The sequence below is a fragment of the Pan paniscus genome, chromosome 8 (assembly GCF_029289425.2).
Source record: "Pan paniscus chromosome 8, NHGRI_mPanPan1-v2.0_pri, whole genome shotgun sequence".
NCBI classification, from domain to species: Eukaryota; Metazoa; Chordata; class Mammalia; order Primates; family Hominidae; genus Pan; species Pan paniscus.
In genome coordinates, this window is record NC_073257.2 from 145720708 (window position 1) to 145741420 (window position 20713).

The 20713-nt window shown below is 45.3% G+C and overlaps 1 long non-coding RNA gene across 1 annotated transcript; it reads left to right on the plus strand.

Annotated features, from left to right (window-relative positions):
- The first annotated feature begins 368 nt into the window (after window positions 1–368).
- On the plus strand, window positions 369–19841 carry LOC134731156 (uncharacterized). Its single transcript, XR_010113287.1, has 2 exons — window positions 369–508; window positions 2413–19841. It is a non-coding gene; the product is annotated as an uncharacterized LOC134731156 (long non-coding RNA).
- Window positions 19842–20713: the final 872 nt, after the last annotated feature.

The window sequence follows — 20713 nt, forward strand, 5'->3', positions numbered from 1 at the left end:
CGGTGAGCCGGTGGGAGGGGAAAAGGACGTCGCGTCCCCCATCCTTGCGGCCTCCCGTCCTCCGTCACCAGCCCCCTCCGTCTCCTGCATCACAAGGCCCCGTCCCCGCCGTCCCCCATGACCCCCGCACCCGGCCCCGCTCCACCCGCCGTGCTTCCTGCCCCTCCACACCCTCGTCCCCACCCGGGCCCGTCCCCCTGTGAGCCCTGGTGCCCTGGGATGAGGGCCGAGGTCCTGAGCAGAGAGGGTGCTTGTACCAGCCCCATGGTGGCTCAAGCCCACCCTGTGGCCCCTCCTGTGGCAGGTGCGGTTTCTCCACCGGTTGTCAGCTGCGGGGCGGGGCGGAGACCTCCTCAACCTCCGGCCTTGTTTCAGGGAGGATGGGGTCGACCCTTGCCATCCCCAGAGGCCCCCCATGGCTCCTCCTGGGCTGGCTGTCTTCCTCCTGTGGGTTCTGATGCCACCTGGGCCGACGGCGTCTTCCCAGCCCAGGGCGGCCGCGCCTCCGGTGAGTTTCAGCTGAGGGCGCGCGGCCAGCTCCGAGCCTGGCTCCAGGTGCAGCACCGGCCTGGGACCTCTGCTGTCCCGCGTAGGGGTGCCCTGCAAATATGTGATGAATAAGTGAAGAAATACGTTCTATCTTCTAACTTGCCGGATGTTAGAAGGAAACCAAGCTTATGCTTCTCATTTATAGCTACCGTTAAGGATTGGACAGAAGCTTAGCTTTTTGGGTGAGACGGACAACAGTGTTTTTAGAACCTTTGGCAAGGAAGAGCTGGAAAGAACATGTATTTGAAAGTGACTGACAGGTCTTCTGGCCCTAGGGGGCCACCTGAGCAGGTCCACCCAGCTTCCCTCCAAGACAGAAAATAAATTAACAAGGAGAGCAGGAAGGGCCCCGGCAGACTCCAGACGGGAGGGGGTGCTGCCCATCAGGCAGAAGGAGCTTGGAAGGGAGGGGCCGTGGCCATGGGACGTGGAGGTGGAAGTGGGGGTCATCATAGGTCTGCACACTCTGGTTGAGTCCCCCTTCCCGGTCACACACACAACAGCCAGCAGTGAGCTGCTTACACCAAGGAGTCAAGGGGGTTCTTGGGCAACCCCTGGTGCTGGAGCCGGCAGTGGACAGCACCACAGCCAGACCTTGCTTATTTTTGGCTCATGAGGAACATCTGTGACCGTTCCCTCCCCTGGCCCTGGGAGGGGATGTGTGACCTCCACTCAAGACAGCCATGCAGCTTCTCTGGCTGCGGGCGGGGAGGGCATGTTTCCCAGCACAGGCCCAGGACTGCCAGCTGAGAGGCTGGGAGGGGCCCCTCACCCCTAGACTCTGCGTGTGAAGCCAAGCGTGGAGCCTCACAGGGAATCTGAGATGGGAGCCAGTGAGATGGGGGCAGGACCCAGAGGGGAGAAGAGGTCCTGGGGATGCTGTGGATCTGGATCCAGTGTGCGGGAGCTGAGGTTCCGGAGTGAAACACTGCCTTTCATGGAAGCACGTCTTCCTGTCACCCATCGGCTTCATTGTAAAGGATGAAAATGTATCAGACATTCAAGGAGAGCTGCATCACATAAAAGAAAGACCAGGCAAAGAAACAGAAAATAAATGGATTGAGAAATTTGAATGACTCAGAGGAAAATTAAAACAAAACAAAACTCCAATCCATGGACTCAGATTAGGGAGATATATAATAAGAACAGGAAACTGTGAAGATGAAATAAGACAAAAAAGACAGTTTTGAGATTAAAAAGTTACTGCCAAAAAAAAAAAAAAACAACAGAAGGATGGAATTGTATATTTAAGGAAATGTTTCTGGCAAAAAGGCAGCAAATATGAAAGAAAAGGGGATAGACCCAGGGGATCCATTTTGGGCTCTAACATCTAACAGTTGTTCCAAGGCCGAGAACACAGAATGGGAAAAGCAAGGGGGAGGCGGTGCTCCAGCTGATTTTATGATTCCAGAAGCCTTCTATCTTAAGATGTATAGGATGTATCTTAGGGTGTAGAAGAGAAGTGCAAGAGAAACATTTAGGCTGTTTTATGTTTGATTAGAGACATGAAAGTTTTAAATAAAGCAGGAGCAAAATGAGTCCAGCGGTGCATCAGAAAGCAAATCACCACGATCAGGTCAGGTTCAGGGTGGTTTTATATCATAACATATGTCAGTGTGCTTTACCTATTAGTGGACCAAAGGCGAAAAATACGGTTTTCTGCAGAGAAAGACAAAGCATTTGATTTCAATCAACATTTGTTTGTGGTGAAACATGTTGAGAAAACTCATCATAGAAATGAAATGTTTTCTTTGATGAAGGCTAATCTCAGAAGACATACGTAGTGGAGAGCTTTTAAATGTATTTTTAAAAATACGAACCAATGAAAAGATTGCTTACTTTCACCACTTCTGTTTAACACAGCATTGGCAGAGCTGCCACCAAGAAGAACACAGCACGTTGAAGGCACGGTGGCTCCTGAAGCTGCAGCCCTGAGACCTGATTGTACCATGGAAGGTGGGGTGGCTCCTGCAGCTGTAGCCCTGAGACCTGATTCCACCACAAGTGCTGCAGCTGGCAGAGGCCACAGGACATAGGCATAGCTGGTGAAACCTGCAACTGGGGTGTCGGGGGCTCCTGGGAGAGCCTCTGTCCCCCCTAAGGAGAGGGGCTGCGCAGAACCTGTGTGCTATTGTCCTTTCCCCCTTTTTCCTGCTGGGAGTGGGACTTGGTGCCGAGGGTGGCTCCTGCCGTCGGAAGACCCCAGGATGCTGGGTCAGCGGCTAGGCGGGTGGAGGGTGGGGTTGTCCCCGGCACACGGCGGTGCTGCTCTGCCACTCTGCACTGCTGGGTGTCTCACATCTCATCCCTGTATTAAGCAGGTACTCCCTAGACTTGCAGCCAGATGTATACCTTTGATTTAAAAGATGGTAGAATTTCTCTACCAGAACAAAAAATAGCTTTAAAAAATATAAGATAAAAAGCCATTCATAGTCTGGCATGATGGCTCATGCCTGTAATCCTAGCACTTTGGGAGGCCAAGTCGGGCAGATCACCTGAGGCCAGGAGTTCAGGACCAGACTGGTCAAAATGGTGAAACCCCATCTCTACTAAAATTACAAAAATTAGCTAGTCATGGTGGTACGTGCCTGTAATCCCAGCTACACGGGAGGCTGAGGCACGAGAATCACTTTAACCCAGGAGGTGGAGGTTGCAGTGAGCTGAGATTGCACCACTGCACTCCAGCCTGGGTGACAGAGCAAGACTCCTCCAAAAAAAAAAAAAAAAAAAAAGCCATTCACCACAGTCCACAATATAAAAGACCTCTATGAAGAACATCAAAAAGTTATTAAAGAATATAAAAGAAAATCTGCATAAATGGAGGATGCACAGGATATTGTGAAGGTGACAGTTCACCACAAATTGATCCATAAATTTAATGAAATTACAATAAAACTTTTTGCGTAATTTTTAAAAGACTGTTATGAACTGAACCGTGTCTCCCTCAAATTCATGCATTGAAGTCCCAACCCCTAATACTGAGGGGGTGGGTGCATTTGGAAATAGGACCTTAAAGAGGTGACTAAGGTTAAATGAGGTGAGGTGAGCTTGATGTCGTTAACAAGAGGAACTTAGGACCCAGACACCCACTGTGGGATGGCCCTTTGAAGACGTAGGGAGAAGATGGTGTCTACAAGCCAAGAAGAGAGGCTGCAGAAGAAACCAACCCTGCCAAACTGTGAGAAAACAAATTTTTGTTGTTTAAGCCACCCTGTCTGTGGCACTTTGTTATGATAGTAACAAAATAGCACAGAACCAAAAAGTTTCTAAAGTCTATATGGAAAAATAAATGCCTAAAATAACTATTAACAAAATAATTTTGAAAAAGATCAAAGAAGAGTAACTCACCATGTCATATTAAGACGTTGTAGAAAGCCATAATAATAAAACAACCAAGTCTTTGCAAGGATTAGACAGAGACCAACAGGAGAACAAGGATACCATTAAGAAACTCATGTAGGAACCTGTCCATGTCTACAGGAATAAAAGAAGATTGAGAATTTTGGAAGAGAATGGGAAACTAAAAGGACAAAAAGGAAAGTCTAGCATCAAAAAATACATTTTAAAACACAGAAGATTAGACATGGCTAGAGAGAGAATTAGTAACCTGGAAGATCAGAATATCCAGAAAAAAAAAGGGAGGCAGAGGGTAAACTGTAAAAAGGCCTGCAATGCCATGTAATAGAAGCAATGGAAGAAGAGAATGAGGTAGGTGTAATATTTAAGGAAATAATCACCAATCAGTTCCAAAAACTGATGAAAGAAATTAAATCATGAATTCTAGAGGCATTACAAACTCCAAGTGCAATAAATACAAAAAAAAGCCTACCTAGGTAAGACAGCTTTAAACCAAACAAATTCCAGAAGTAGGGGAAACTCAAATTACCTGCAAAAGAGTAAAAGTAAGACTGGCAGCTGGCTTCTCAACAGAAAGAGGCAGTGGGTGACAAAGCAGAAATGCAGTTTGTCAAGTCCCTGTCCCAGTGTCACAGAGCTGACTGTGAAGGGTGGTTAGAAGCTAAGAGGCAGCAGATTAATAATTGGCATAGATAAAAAAGTTACCATGCAAATACTAAAAAGAAGCCAGTGTAGCTGTATTAATGCCAGACAAAGTAGACTTTGTGACCTAAAGGTTGAGATAAAAGCACTACTAGGGACAAAGAATAATGCCTCTTAGTGATGAAAGGTTAAATTTACCAAGATGATAAAACATTTCTAAATCTGTATGCACTTCATGACATAACCTCAAAATATACAAAACAAAAATAGTAAGAAAGGAGATTTAGAGTGAAAACTCATTGACATAAATTTAAAACTCACACACAACACCACACATCTGTTGAGTACCTCTCTCTCCAAGGACACATGCTGAATGCATCACACTGGGTGGCTGTGATGAGGAAGGTGGGATTGGGGCATGGAAAAACCGTGAAATCAAGTGAGAGATACCTCCCCACAACCAGGTGCCACAGCCCAATAGGAAGAGACGTGCTCGGTCAACTTAGTTTCTGCCCTCAAGCACCAGAGAGAAAAGGCAGAGAAACCAAGTAAGGGCACGTTGTCTATTCATTAGACCCATCGAGTTTTCAATAAAAGGACACAAAATGACATTCCTGTTTCTGAGTAAAGGGGGCACCTGTGTGTTTGGTGGTGCTGCCTGGATGTGCCAGAGCCCTTTGCTCACCTGGCCTCAGGCTCTGCTCTGAGGAGCTGGGACCTCATGGCAAGGAGACCATCCCTCTGGGCCTGGAGGACTGGGCAGAGTGGCTGGCGTCCATAGCAGCTGTTCATTCGAGAGGGTCAGGGGAGAGGCCGTGAGAGGGGGCTTCTTGTGAGCTCCAGGCCCAGCTTCTCCTGGGCTGGAGGCTCCCAGCTGCCGTGGCGAGGAGCTGTCCTGGCAGTGCTGAGGCCCAGGTCTGGCATCTCTGCCCCTCCACTGCTCAAGGAGATGCTTGCCTGTGGCCACTCTGTGCTCTTGGCAACTCTGGGTGATATGGGCGAGGGCAGGACTTGCTGACTGCCCTGGTGGGAGAGGGCTGTGGCTGCCTTGGGTGGTCACCAGTGTCTGTGAGCACAGGGAAGGAGGAAGAGGGATTGGGCAGCTCTCCCTCCTGCAGCTCTAAAGGCGAAGGGCCTGGAGGAGTTTGGCCAGGGCCTCCCTGATGTTGCAGTTCCCCAGGCAGTAGATGATGGGTTTGAGCAGAGGGATCCCAACCAAGTAGACCCCTGACACCAGCTTGATGAGGTTAGAGGAGCCGCCACCCCAGGTGGGAGGCACAGGTGGGGAAGGCCTTTAGCTGCTGGGCCTTTCTGGAATCCTCAGCAATCTGGCCAGGATGTGGGTGTAGGAGACCGTGGTTGCCTGCAGGGAAGCCGCAAGGATCACCTGGGCTGCCTGAGTCCGCATTTCTATGGTAGTGGTGCTAGAGCAAGAGAGCCATAGTGGGGGTGGGATATCACGGAAGTGGTTGAGGACATCGGGGCTGCGGAGCCTCAGGCTGGAGTTGAGAGCCATGGACACAAAGGAGGCTGGGAAGCTGCTGAGCTGGGCGCTGATGGCCAGGTGCAGGCAGAGCCAGGTGCATGGAGTCCATGATGGGCTGGGTAGTGCAGCAGGTGGCAGATGACCGGGTGCCAGTCACAGTCCATGTTGGCCGGGAGGACGCACTCAGAGGAGCTGAGTGAGAGGAAGAGGAGCAGCCAGGTGAGGTGCCCCGAGAAGGAGATAGATGGTCCTCGCTCGTGCTAGTAGTCCAGCCAACAGCTTCGGGACGGTGACCGAGGTGTACAGGGTCTCCAGCACCGAGAGTTTGGCCAGGAAGAGGTGTGTGGATATGTGCAGGTGGTGGCTGGCTCTGATGGTCCCCATGACAGCCAGGTCCTCTAGGATGGCCACCACATAGATGACGAGGAGTGACCAAATAGCAGCCCTTGAAGATGGCGCAGCTCTGGGAAGCTCAGAAAAACAAACTCTGTCACCACAGTATTGCTGGAATTGTACATGGCCCTCCTGGTCAGGCAAGTCACTTCTGAGCACTCCAGAACAGTGGGGAGACTAGGCTGTGGTGTGTGATGGGGTCAACAGCCCTGCTCCACTGGTGAGAGCTAGGTAAGAGCACTGTAAGCCCTCCTGGGATCTTAGGGCAGGGGCTCAGGCTCACAGACTGTCCCACCATGCACCTTTGGGACCTGCTGCAATACTTATCTGTCATCCCCACCTCTCAGCCCAACATGCCCACTTACCCAGAGCTAACGCCTGGCCAAGGGGCCTTGGGACCTGTACACACTCATATGATCAGGTATACCCCCTCTTACACCTATACACCCTGAGGTGCATAATCTTCCCTGCCCCAACACGCAGGTACATGGCCAGGTGCACACATATACACTCAGTGCACGTCCCTCCCCAGGTGCACACACACCCTGGTGTACACACATGCACCCAAGTGAACACCCCCAGATGTACACACACAGCGCAAGGGAAGACCCATTCTGCCTGGCGTGCCTTCTCGGGGCTGTGTGCCTTGGGGCCCTTCCTGGACCTCAACCCTGCTGGCCCCCAGGGGCCAGGGGCACCCTGTAGGGGTGAACAAAGCTTCCAGGGCTTTTGCACAGGGGAGGGAGGCTCCTCCCCACCTTTTAGGTCCTGACATCTTTATCTTGTACTTTCTGAGCCAGCAAATGGGCGGACGAGGGAAGGGCGGGAGCTGTCCACTCAGAGCCTCCAATGGGTCTGTGTGGCGTGGGGTTTTGGTTCCTGGACTTGCCTGCAGTTGGGTGTTTGAGGGCAGGATGGGGGTTGGAGGGTGAGCTCGGACAGTGGTGGGAGAAGGAGCTCTGCAGGCCTGTGCAGCAGCTCCTCTGGGAGGTCCCCGCCCCTCTCGGGGGATGTAAGCCCCAGACCCCTACCTCGCACTCTGCCTCTGGGTCTGTCTGCGCCTGGGCAGCGGCCGGGTCCCCGTGGACAAGTGGAATTCCCGGGTGACCCTTGACCCAGCCTTCTACCACCCCTTCCTCACTGGCGCTCGGGGGTCGGAGCTGGCGGCTGCTCCAGGCCCACCTGGTGAGGCGACTTCAGAGACCCCCACCCATGGTGGGGGCGAGGACGGAGCGCTGGGGGGGCGCCACTGGGCAGCCTCAGGAGACGAATGGGCCCTGCCCTGGGTGCAGCGTGGGCGGCTGCGGGGAGGGGCTGGGCCGACGAAGGCTCAGCACTGAGGACCCTCTGCAGCGCCCCCGTCCACCCCCCCCAGCCCCCCAGCACCCCGAGCGACGTGGACCAGCCAGCGAGGCACCTTGGGGCTCAGGGCTGGGGCCCTGGGTGCATCCGCGCAGCCTCCCCGAGGTCTTTGCGTGGAGACCAAGGTCACGGCGGGCCCCGCCTCCCTCGCAGGTGCGTGTCCCCCGGCCCCGCCTCTACCTGCCTCCGCTGGTGTTTCTTATTCGGTTCCTTTGTGACCTTGCCCTCCCCACCCCCTATCTGCTCCCCATCCTGGAAGTCTCTCATTGCAAATTTTCACTCCGATGGGACTGCCAGAGCGATTTGTAAGGTGCTCTGCAGGCCCATGGAGGGACCTGCTGAGCTGGGAGGCCTCCCCACGCTCTGCTCAGCCGCAAATAGAGCTTTCCATGCAAACTTCCCTCCCGGTGCCCTCACCCCGGGGACGCCAACCTGGGACAGGTCACAGACTCGAGGCCCTTCCCTTGAGGGTGGGGGCTGCTGAATGCTACCCAGTAGGCTGCCTTTGGAACACCCATTTCATTTATTTTTCGATGCATGGCATTTATTCATCTATTTATAAAATAATACAAAGAGCACATGAACCTCCCCTCAGCACAGGACATAGACAATTACTAACCCCTGAGCGTGTCTCCTCCCCTCTCCCACCCTCAGAGACCATTCGTTGGGATTCTGTGGTTGCTTTCTTGAAAGCACGTTGATGACCCGAAACACAGGTGGGGCTTTGTTGGATTCAAGCTTCATAACCCAGAGCCCCGGGCTGTGCGCTGTCCTCTAGGTCTTGCTCTTTCATGTCAAGACTCTCCCTCTTCTCAGCAGCTGCCCTCCACTCAGTTGGACACCTGTGTAATATTCCGTGGTGTGACTACACCGCAAGTCATAACACATTCTTTGTTCACGGACACTTGGAACGATCCCCAGTCCTCTGTTATTGCGAATGGCACTGAGTGACATTCCTGTGCCTGGTTCTTGGTCGTCATTTGTGTGAATATTTGTCTTGTAATCCACCCTTAAGAATGGGAATGCTGAGGTCAAACTTTACTCAAAACCTCCTAAGAAAATACCAGATTCTTTTCCCAATGTGGCTGTACTGCTCCACAGCTCCTATGGCTCTCCCACCCTCTCCAGCAGGTGGACTCGTGGAATTCTCAGTCTTGGCCACTTTAATGGGTGAGAAGCAGCGTCTCACTGTGTTGGTGACTCGTATTTTCCTGCTTGTCCCACAGGTTTGGTATCAATGTGTGTTTCTGCTTCTGTGTGTCTTTTGTACATTTCTCCCAATGGGGTCATCTTTTAGTTATTGATTTGTAGGAATTCTTTAGCCCTTTCTAAATTTCTTTGTGGAGGCACAGTTTACACAGTAATGTGCTTAGTGTTGAGGTGATGGGTTTTGATAAATGTGTGTGTGCCTGGAACCCAGACGCATCAGGATGCCAACTTCCGTCACCCCACAGACATCCTGCATACCCTTTCCCAGTTTATCCCTGACTGTCAACCTTGAGGCAACCACTGCTGAGATTCTTTCCTTCATAGGTTTTGTTCATTCTAGAATGTAATATAAGTGGAACACACAACGTCCTCTCTTTTGTCTCCAGTTTCTGCTCAGCACAATGTTTTTGAGGCATATCCAGAGTTTGTTTATTCCATTATTAGATAGTTTCCAGATGATCTGGAAATGTGTTATTTAGTTTCCAAATGTTCAGAGATTTTCTGGAGACATTTCACTGTTGTTCAGTTCTATTTTAATTCCCTTGAGATTAGAGAACATACTTTGTTTTAAATTTGAGATTTATTTTATGGCCTGGAATATGGGTCTATATTGGTAATTGATCTGTGTTCTCCCAAAAGAATGTGCATTTTGTGTTACTGGATGGCACATCTTAGAGATGTCAATCAGGTAAGCTGGTTAATAGTGATGTTCAATCTTTATTGAAATCTGTGGTTCTAATTGTGGATTTGTCTATTTTTCCTTGATGTTATATTGTTTTTGCTTCATGTATTTTTAGGTTGTTATTAGGTGCATACCTATTTAGGATGATTTTGTCCCTCTAAAGAATTAACCCCTTAATATTATGAAATGATTTCCTTTATCCCTGGTAAAGGGATAAAGGGAAATTTGTTGTTCTAAAATCTATTTTGTCTGATATTAGCTCCAGCTTTCTTTAAATAGTGCATGATATACCTTTTACCATTATTTTACTTTAAACCTACTTGTGTCTTTCTTTTTGAATTGTGCTTCTTGTAGGCCACATATAGTTGGGTCTTGCGTTTTTATTCAATCTGATAATCTCTGTCTTTTATTTGTGGTATTTAACCATTTACATTTAATGTCATTATTATGATTACACTTACATCTACCACATTATTATTTGTTTGCTATTTATCCTGTCTGATTTTTGTTCCCTTTGTCATCTTTTTCTTCCCTTTTTATGATTACATTTTATCTCCTTTGCTGACTATGACCTGTAACTCCTTCTTTTGTTACTTTAGTGGTTGTTTTAGGGTTAGTGTATTCCTTTAACTTGTCATCCTCTACCTTCAAGTGATAAGTTATTTCTTCACGTATATTATACAAGCTGTACAATAGTGTACTTCCGTTTCTCTCCTAATGACCTTTGTGCTACTGTGATCATGCATTTTGTGTTCATGTGTTATAAATTCCACAATAAATTGTTATTGGTTTTGTTTATACAGATACTTATCTTTTAAATAATAAGGAAAAGTGTTGTATATTTATTCATATTGGCATTCACTGTGCTCTTTATTTCTTTTTATAGATCCATATTTCCACTTGGTATCATTTGCCTTTTACCTGGAGGATTTCTCTAAATATTTTTTGTAGTGCCGGTCTGCTTGTGATATATTCCTTCATCTTTTGTATGTATGAACAATTCTTTATTGAACTTTTGTTTTTGAAAGATATTTTTGGCTGGGCATGGTAGCTCATGCCAGTAATCCCAGCACTTTGGGAGGATGATGTGGGTGGATCATCTGAGGTCAGGAATTCTAGACCAGCCTGGACAACATGGCAAAACCCCGTCTCTACTAAAAATACAAACAATTAGCCAGGCATCGTGGTGTGTGCCTGTAATTCCAGCTACTGGGGAGGCTGAGGCAGGAGAATATCTTGAACCCAGGAAGCAGAGGTTGCAGTGAGCCGAGATCTCGCCACCGCACTCCAGCGTTGGTGACAGGGCGAGTCTCCATCTCAAAAAAAAAAAAAAAAAAAAAAAAGGAGAGGAGCCAAGATGGCCAAATAGGAACAGCTCTGGTCTACAGCTCCCAGCGTAAGCGGCACAGAAGACGGATGATTTCTGCATTTCCAACTGAGGTACCGGGTTCATCTCACTGGGGAGTGCCAGATAGTAGGTGCAGGACAGTGGGTGCAGTGCACTGTGCGCGAGCTGAAGCAGGGCGAGGCATCACCTCACCCGGGAAGCACAAGGGGTCAGGGAATTCCCTTTCCTAGTCAAAGAAAGGGGTGACAGAGGGCACCTGGAAAATCGGGTCATTCCCACCCTAATACTGCGCTTTTCCAACTGGCTTAAAAAACAGCACACCAGGAGATTATATCCCACACTTGGCTCGGAGGTCCTAAGCCCACGGAGCCTCACTTATTGCTAGCACAGCAGTCCGAGATCAAACTGCAAGGTGGCAGCGAGGCTGGGTGGGGGGTGGGCGCCCACCATTGCCGAGTTCGTTGTTTGATTAGGTAAACAAAGCGGCCGGGAAGCTCGAACTCAGTGGAGCCCACCACAGCTCAAGGAGGCCTGCCTGCCTCTGTAGGCTCCACCTCTGGGGGCAGGGCACAGACAAACAAAAAGACAGCAGTAACCTTTGCAGACTTAAATGTCCCTCTCTGACAGCTTTGAAGAGAGTAGTCGTTCTCCCAGCATGCAGCTTGAGATCTGAGAACGGGCAGACTGCCTCATCAAGTGGGTCCCTGACCCCCGAGTAGCCTAACTGGGAGGCATCCCACAGTAGGGGCAGACTGACACCTCACACGGCCGGGTACTCCTCTGAGACAAAACTTCCAGAGGAACGATCAGGCAGCAGCATTTGCAGTTCACCAATATCCGCTGTTCTGCAGCCACCACTGGTGGTACCCAGGCAGACAGGGTCTGGAGTGGACCTCTAGCAAACTCCAACAGACCTGCAGCTGAGGGTCCTGTCTGTTAGAAGGAAAACTAACAAACAGAAAGGACATCCACACCAAAAACCCATCTGTACGTCACCATCATCAAAGACCAAAGGTAGATAAAACCACAAAGATGGGAAAAAAACAGAGCAGAAAAACTGGAAACTCTAAAAATCAGAGCGCCTCTCCTCCTCCAAAGGAACGCAGCTCCTCACCAGCAACGGAACAAAGCTGGACAGAGAATGACGAGTTGAGAGAAGGCTTCAGATGGTCAAACTACTCTGAGCTACAGGAGGAAATTCGAACCAATGGCAAAGAAGTTAAAAGCTTTGAAAAAAAATTAGATGAATGGATAACTAGAATAAACAACACAGAGAAGTCCTTAAAGGACCTGATGGAGCTGAAAACCAAGGCACGAGAGCTATGTGATGAATGCAGAAGCTTCAGTAGCTGATGCGATCAACTGGAAGAAAAGGTATCAGTGATGGAAGACGAAATGAATGAAATGAAGTGAGAAGAGAGGTTTAGAGAAAAAAGAATAAAAAGAAACAAACAAAGCCTCCAAGAAATATGGGAATATGTGAAAAGACCAAATCTACGTGTGATTGGTGTACCTGAAAGTGACAGGGAGAATAGAACCAAGTTGGAAAACACTCTGCAGGATATTATCCAGGAGAACTTCCCCAATCTAGCAAGGCAGGTCAACATTCAGATTCAGGAAATACAGAGAACGCCACAAAGATACTCCTCGAGAAGAGCAACTCCAAGACACATAATTGTCAGATTCACCAAAGTTGAAATGAAGGAAAAAATATTAAGGGCAGCCAGAGAGAAAGGTCGGGTTACCCACAAAGGGAAGCCCATCAGACTAACAGCTGATCTCTCAGCAGAAACTCTACAAGCCAGAAGAGAGTGGGGACCAATATTCAACATTCTTAAAGAAAAGAATTTTCAACCCAGAATCTCATATCCAGCCAAACTAAGCTTCATAAGGGAAGGAGAAATAAAATACTTTACAGACAAGCAAATGCTGAGAGATTTTGTCACCACCAGCCCTGCCCTAAAAGAGCTCCTGAAGGAATCACCAAACATGGAAAGGAATAACCAGTACCAGCCAATGCAAAAACATGCCCAACTGTAAAAATCATCAAGGCTAGGAAGAAACTGCATTGACTATTGAGCAAAATAACCAGCTAACATCATAATGACAGGATCAAATTCACACATAACAATATTAACCTTAAATGTAAATGGGCTAAATGCTCCAATTAAAAGACAGAGACTGGCAAATTGGATAGAGTCAAGACCCATCAGTGTGCTGTACTCAGGAAACCCATCTCACATGCAGAGACACACATAGGGTCAAAATAAAGGGATGGAGGAAGATCTACCAAGCAAATGGAAAACAAAAAAAGGCAGGGCTTGCAATCTTAGTCTCTGATAAAACAGACTTTAAACGAACAAAGATCAAAAGAGACAAGGCCATTACATAATGGTAAAGGGATAAATTCAACAAGAAGAGCTAACTATCCTAAATATATATGCACCCAATACAGGAGCACCCAGATTCATAAAGCAAGTCCTGAGTGACCTACAAAGAGACTTAGAGTCCCACACAATAATAATGGGAGACTTTAACACTCCACTGTCAACATTAGACAGATCAACGAGACAGAAAGTTAACAAGGATACCCAGGAATTGAACTCAGCTCTGCACCAAGCAGACCTAATAGACATCTACAGAACTCTCCACCCGAAATCAACAGAATATACATTCTTTTCAGCACCACACCACACCTACTCCAAAATTGACCACAGAGTTGGAAGAAAAGCACTCCTCAGCAAATGTAAAAGAGCAGAAATTATAACAAATTCTCTCAGACCACAGTGCAATCAAACTAGAACTCAGGCTTAAGAAACTCACTCAAAACCACTCAACTACATGGAAACTGAACAACCTGCTCCTGAATGACTACTGGGTACATAATGAAATGAAGGCAGAAATAAAGATGTTCTTTGAAACCGATGAGAACAAAGACACAACATACCAGAATCTCTGGGACACATTCAAAGCAGTGTGTAGAGGGAAATTTATAGCACTAAATGCCCACAAGAGAAAGCAGGAAAGATCTAAAATTGACACCCTAATGTCACAGTTAAAAGAACTAGAAAAGCAAGAGCAAACACATTTAAAAGCTAACAGAAGGCAAGAAATAACTAAGATCAGAGCAGAACTGAAGGAAATAGAGACACAAAAAGCCCTTCAAAAACTTAATGAATCCAGGGGCTGGTTTTTTGAAGAGATCAACAAAATTGATAGACCACTAGCAAGACTAATAAAGAAGAAAAGAGAGAAGAATCAAATAGACGCAATAAAAATTGATAAAGGGGATATCACCACCAATCCCACAGAAATAGAGACTACCATCAGAGAATACTATAAACACCTGTACACAAATAAACTAGAAAATCTAGAAGAAATGGATAAATTCCTTGACACATACATCCTCCCAAGACTAAACCAGGAGGAAGTTGAATCTCTGAATAGACCAATAACAGGCTCTGAAATTGAGGCAATCAATAGCTTACCAACCAAAAAAAGTCCAGGACCAGATGGATTCACAGCCAAATTCTACCAGAGGTACAAAGAGGAGCTGGTACCATTGCTTCTGAAACTATTCCAATCAATAGAAAAAGAGGGAATCCTCCCTAACTCATTTTATGAGGCCAGCATCATCCTGATAACCAAAGCCTGGCAGAGACACAACGAAAAAAGAGAATTTTAGACCAATATCCTTGATGAACATCGATGCAAAAATCCTCAATAAAATACTGGCAAACTGAATCCAGCAGCACATCAAAAAGCTTATCCACCATGATCAAGTGGGCTCCATCCCTGGGATGCAAGGCTAGTTCAACATACGCAAATCAACAAATGTAATTCAGCATATAAACAGAACCAAAGACAAAAACCACATGATTATCTCAATAGATGCAGAAAAGGCCTTTGACAAAATTCAACAACCCTTCACGCTAAAAACTCTCAATAAATTAGGTATTGATGGGATGTATCTCAGAATAATAAGAGCTATCTATGACAAACCCACAGCCAATATCATACTGAATGGGCAAAAACTGGAAGCATTCCCTTTGAAAACGGGCACAAGACAGGGATGCCCTCTCTCACCACTCCTATTCAACATAGTGTTGGAAGTTCTGGCCAAAGCAATCAGGCAGGAGAAGGAAATAAAGGGTATTCAATTAGGAAAAGAGGAAATCAAATTGTCCCTGTTTGCAGATGACATGATTGTATATCTAGAAAACCCCATCATCTCAGCCCAAAATCTCCTCAAGCTGATAAGCAACTTCGGCAAAGTCTCAGGATACAAAATCAATGCACAAAAATCACAAGCATTCTTATACACCAATAACAGACAAACAGAGAGCCAAATCATGAGTGAACTCCCATTCACAATTGCTTCAAAGAGAATAAAATACCTAGGAATTCAACTTACAAGGGATGTGAAGGACCCCTTCAAGGAGAACTACAACCACTGCTCAATGAAATAAAAGAGGATACAAACAAATGGAAGAACATTCCTTGCTCATGGGTAGGAAGAATCAATATCGTGAAAATGGCCATACTGCCCAAGGTAATTTATAGATTCAATGCCATCCCCATCAAGCTACCAATGACTTTCTTGACAGAATTGGAAAAAACTAAAGTTCATATGGAACCAAAAAAGAGCCTGTATTGCTAAGTCAATCCTAAGCCAAAAGAACAAAGCTGGAGGCATCACGCTACCTGACTTCAAACTATGCTACAAGGCTACAGTAACCAAAACAGCATGGTACTGGTACCAAAACAGAAATATAGACCAATGGAACAGAACAGAGCCCTCAGAAATAATGCCACATATCTACAACCATCTGATCTTTGACAAGCCTGACAATAACAAGCAATGTGGAAAGGATTCCCTATTTAATAAATGGTGCTGGGAAAACTGGCTAGCCATATGTGGAAAGCTGAAACTGGATCCCTTCCTTACACCTTATACAAAAATTCATTCAAGATGGATTAAAGACTTAAATGTTAGACCTAAAACCATAAAAACCCTAGAAGAAAACCTAGGCAATACCATTCAGGCCATAGGCATAGGCAAGGACTTCGTGTCTAAAACACCAAAAGCAATGGCAGCAAAAGCCAAAATTGACAAATGGGATCTAATTAAACTAAAGAGCTTCTGCAGAGCAAAAGAAACTACCATCAGAGTGAACAGGCAACCTATAGAATGGGAGAAAATTTTCGCAACCTACTCATCTGACAAAGGGCTAATATCCAGAATCTACAATGAACTCAAACAAATTTACAAGAAAAAAACAAACAACCCCATCAAAAAGTGGGCAAAGGATATGAACAGACTTCTCAAAAGAAGACATTTATGCAGCCAAAAAACACATGAAAAAATGCTCATCATCACTGGCCATCAGAGAAACGCAAATCAAAACCACAATGAGATACCATCTCACACCAGTTAGAATGGTGATCATTAAAAAGTCAGGAAACAACAGGTGCTGGAGAGGATGTGGAGAAATAGGAACACTTTTACACTGTTGGTGGGACTGTAAACTAGTTCAACCATTGTGGAAGTCAGTGTGGCGATTCCTCAGGGATCTAGAACTAGAAATACCATTTGACCCAGCCATCCCATTACTGGGTATATACCCAAAGGATTATAAATCATGCTGCTATAAAGACACATGCACACGTATGTTTATAGTGGCACTATTCACAATAGCAAAGACTTGGAACCAACCTAAATGTCCAACAATGATAGACTGGATTAAGAAAATGTGGCACATATACACCACGGAATACTATGCAGCCATAAAAAATGATGAGTTCATGTCCTTTTTAGGGACATGGATGAAACTGGAAACCATCATTCTCAGCAAACTATCACAAGGACAAAAAACCAAACACTGCATGTTCTCACTTATAGGTGGGAATTGAACAATGAGAACACATGGACACAGGAAGGGGAACATCACACACCGGGGAATGTTGTGGGGTGGGGGGAGGGGGGAGGGATAGCATTAGGAGATATACCTAATGCTAAATGACGAGTTAATGGGTGCAGCACACCAACATGGCACATGTATACATGTGTAACAAACCTGCACGTTGTGCACATGTACCCTAAAACTTAAAGGTATAATAATAATAAAATTAAAAAAAATAAAAAGAGCTTTATTGAGGTATAATCAATGTACAATAAACTGGTGTATATGAAGTGGACCATCTGATGAGTTCCGATGTGCACATGCCAGTGAAGCCATCACCACAATCAAGGCAGTGAACATCTCATCATCACAGCTTCCACTTCCTGCCCCACTTTTACCCTCCTTTGTGCCCCTCCCCACACCCCATCTCCCACGACCACTGATGTGCCTCTGTCACCACAGGTCAGTCTGCGCTGTCTGGAATTTATAGTCACAGAATCATCGCCTGCACCCTCTTTCTTCCGGCTTTCACGACACAATATTTTTAGATTCATCCATGTTACTGTTGTATTGCTTGTTCGGTCCTTGCCATTCCCGAGTTGCATTCCATTGTATGGATGCCCCACAATGTGTTTAATCCATTCACCTGTTGGTGGACATTTGGGTTGTTTCAGTTTGGGGCTATTGTCAGTAATGCCGCTGTGAACATTCACATACAAGTCTTTTTACACGCAGATGTCTTAATTTCCTTGGGTGAATACCTAGGAGTACAATGGCTAGATCATATGGTAGGTGCATGTTTACCTACTTAGGAAACCTCCAAACCATTTTCCAAAGTGGATTTACTATTTTGAGTTCCAGATTCTCGACATCCTCTCCAATAACTGGTGTGGTCCATGTTTTAATTTTAGCCACTGTACTAGAAGTGCAATGGTTTTAATTTGCATTTCCCTAAAGACTAATGACCCTTGCCTAGTTGCCATTCATGTGTTGTCTCTGGTGAAGCTCAAATATTTTGCCTATTATTTTATTGGGTTATTTGTTTCCTTATTCTTGAGTATAAGCATTCATTGTATTTTCTGAATATAAATCCTTTATTAGATACATAATGTGCAATTTTTTTCCTAGTCTATGGCTTATCTTTTTGTTTTCTTAATCTTTTTTAGGAGGAGGTTTTCATTTTGATGAAGTACAATCCATCTATTGATTCTTTTATAGTTTGTATTTTATATTCAAGTTATAGTCAAGAAATCTTTGCATAATCCAAGATCACCAAGATTTTTCCCCATATTTTCTTCTAGAAGTTGTATAATTTTAAGAGTTTTTATTTAGGTCCTTGATGTATTTTGAGTTCATTTTTGCTTATGGTATGAGGTATGGCTCAAAGTTCTTTTTTCTGTACTGAGTTGTCTTTGTCCCTTTCACAAATATTGTCCATATTTTTCTGAGTTGATTTCTGGTCTCTCTATTTAGTTCCATTATTTTATTTGTTTATCTTAACACCAGTGCCACATTTTCTTGATAACTCTGGCTTTATATGTCTTTAAATCTTATGGTATCAATCCTCCAAATTTGCTATTCTTTTTCAAAGTTGTTTTGGCTATTTTAGATCTTTTGTATTTCCATATGAATTTTAGAATAAGTTTGTCAATTTCCACAAAAAAACTTCTGGGGTTTTGACTGTCATTGAATTTAATCTGTAGATCAGTCTTATGAGAATTGACCCATTAACAGTATCAATTCTTCTGGTCCATGAACATAGTGTATCTCTCCATTTATTTAGGTCTCTAATTAGTCTCAGCAGGTATCTGTAGCTTTTGGTGTATAGATAGATCTTTCATGTGTTTTGTTGGATGTATCTCTAAGCATTTCATATTTTTCGTGGTATTGATGCAGGACAGGCAAGCCCCAAAACTGGGGCTTAGCCCAGGAGGGTTCTTGGTGTTGCCCAGGAAAGAATTCAAGATCATCACAATCGATGCAGGAAATCCATGTGACAAAATTCAATACTTATTCACGCTGAATCTAAGATTTACGTGGACATACAAAGAACCTAGAATGGCCACAGAAAAATCTTGAAAAAGAACAAAATATCAAGACTTAGAATAGTTAATTTTAACTTTTATCATACAGCTACACAAGCAATGACAATGTGGTATTTGTGTAAAGATGGACAAGTAGACGAATGGAACAAACAGAGGTCCGTCAATAAACTCACGCAGGACACCCAGCTGATCTTCAGCCAGAGAGCAAAGGCATCTTAGCAGGGGAAAGGAAAGACCCAGCTGAACTTCAGCTAGAGAACAGGGGAAAGGAAAGACTCAGACACACTGTGTTAGATATCCACTTGGGAAAAGCAAAAACCCTGACATCCACCTCACACCATGCACAAAAATGCTCTGAGATGGATCCTAGACCTTAACGGAAAGGCTGAAACTAAAGAGTATCTGGCAGAAAATGTGGGAGAATACCTTCACAACCTCAGGAAGGCAAAGTTTTCTTAAAGAAAAGATGAAAAGGAAAGCAGTTGACAAATTGTATACTTACTGTGCATTGGGTTTAAGATAAATTATACCTCAATTTAAGAAACGCTTTTTGGCCGGGCGCAGTGGCTCACGCCTGTAATCCCAGCACTTTGGGAGGCCGAGGCGGGCGGATAACGAGGTCAGGAGATCGAGACCATCCTGGCTAACACGGTGAAACCCCGTCTCTACTAAAAATACAAAAAATTAGCTGGGCGTGGTAGCGGGCGCCTGTAGTCCCAGCTACTCGGGAGGCTGAGGCAGGAGAATGGCGTGAACCCGGGAGGCGGAGCTTGCAGTGAGCCGAGATCGCGCCACTGCACTCCAGCCTGGGCGACAGAGCGAGACTCCGTCTCAAAAAAAAAAAAAAAAAAAAAAAAAAAAGAAACGCTTTTTGAGGTATTTATGTTTCTGTATTTCCAAGCACATGGGAATTTTCTGGTTATCTGTTGTTGATTTCTCATTTAATTGCATTGTAGTCAGAGGCTATATTCTGTATGATTTCAAAGCCTGACAGTTTGAGACTCTGGCCTGATGACACATTGCTATGGTGCTTTTATTAACGTCTGCATGAGTTTGAAATGAATGTGTATCTGCAGGTGCTGGATCCAGTGTCCACAAACATTACTCTTTCTTAATTGCTTCATTCAAATCTTTTGAATAGCTACTGATTTTTTCTGTGCTTGCTGTGTAGCTTGCTGATAGATGTGTTAAAATCTCCCACTATGACCACCTCTTTGTGTTTCTGTCAGTTTTTAACACACACACAAACACACACACAAACACTCACGAACACACACACAAACATAAACACACCTACAAACACACACACAAACACACAAGCACACAGACACATTTTTAGGTCATTCCCTTATGTGCTTGTAACAATATAATTATCATCTCTTGGAGAATTGAACCTTTTTAATTATTGTAAAATAATTATTTTATCCCTAGTAATGCTTTTAAATTACTTTGCATGATATTAGTATCTATACAAATTAACAGCTACCCAAGTTCTATCTAATTAGAGCATCTAGCTAGTCCAATGTTAATGAAGTTGCAACTGTGCTGAGTGAGGCTTCATCTTAACCGCCTTCTCTGTGTTTCACCTATACTGGCGGCCTCTCTGCTTTCCTGGGACACCATTCACTCCATTACTCGTCCCTGACTTACATTCCACTGTTACCACGGTTAAAAATTTTTAAATGTGTTTATGTTTATTGATATATCACAGTTGTATACACTGGGAGGCCACATGTG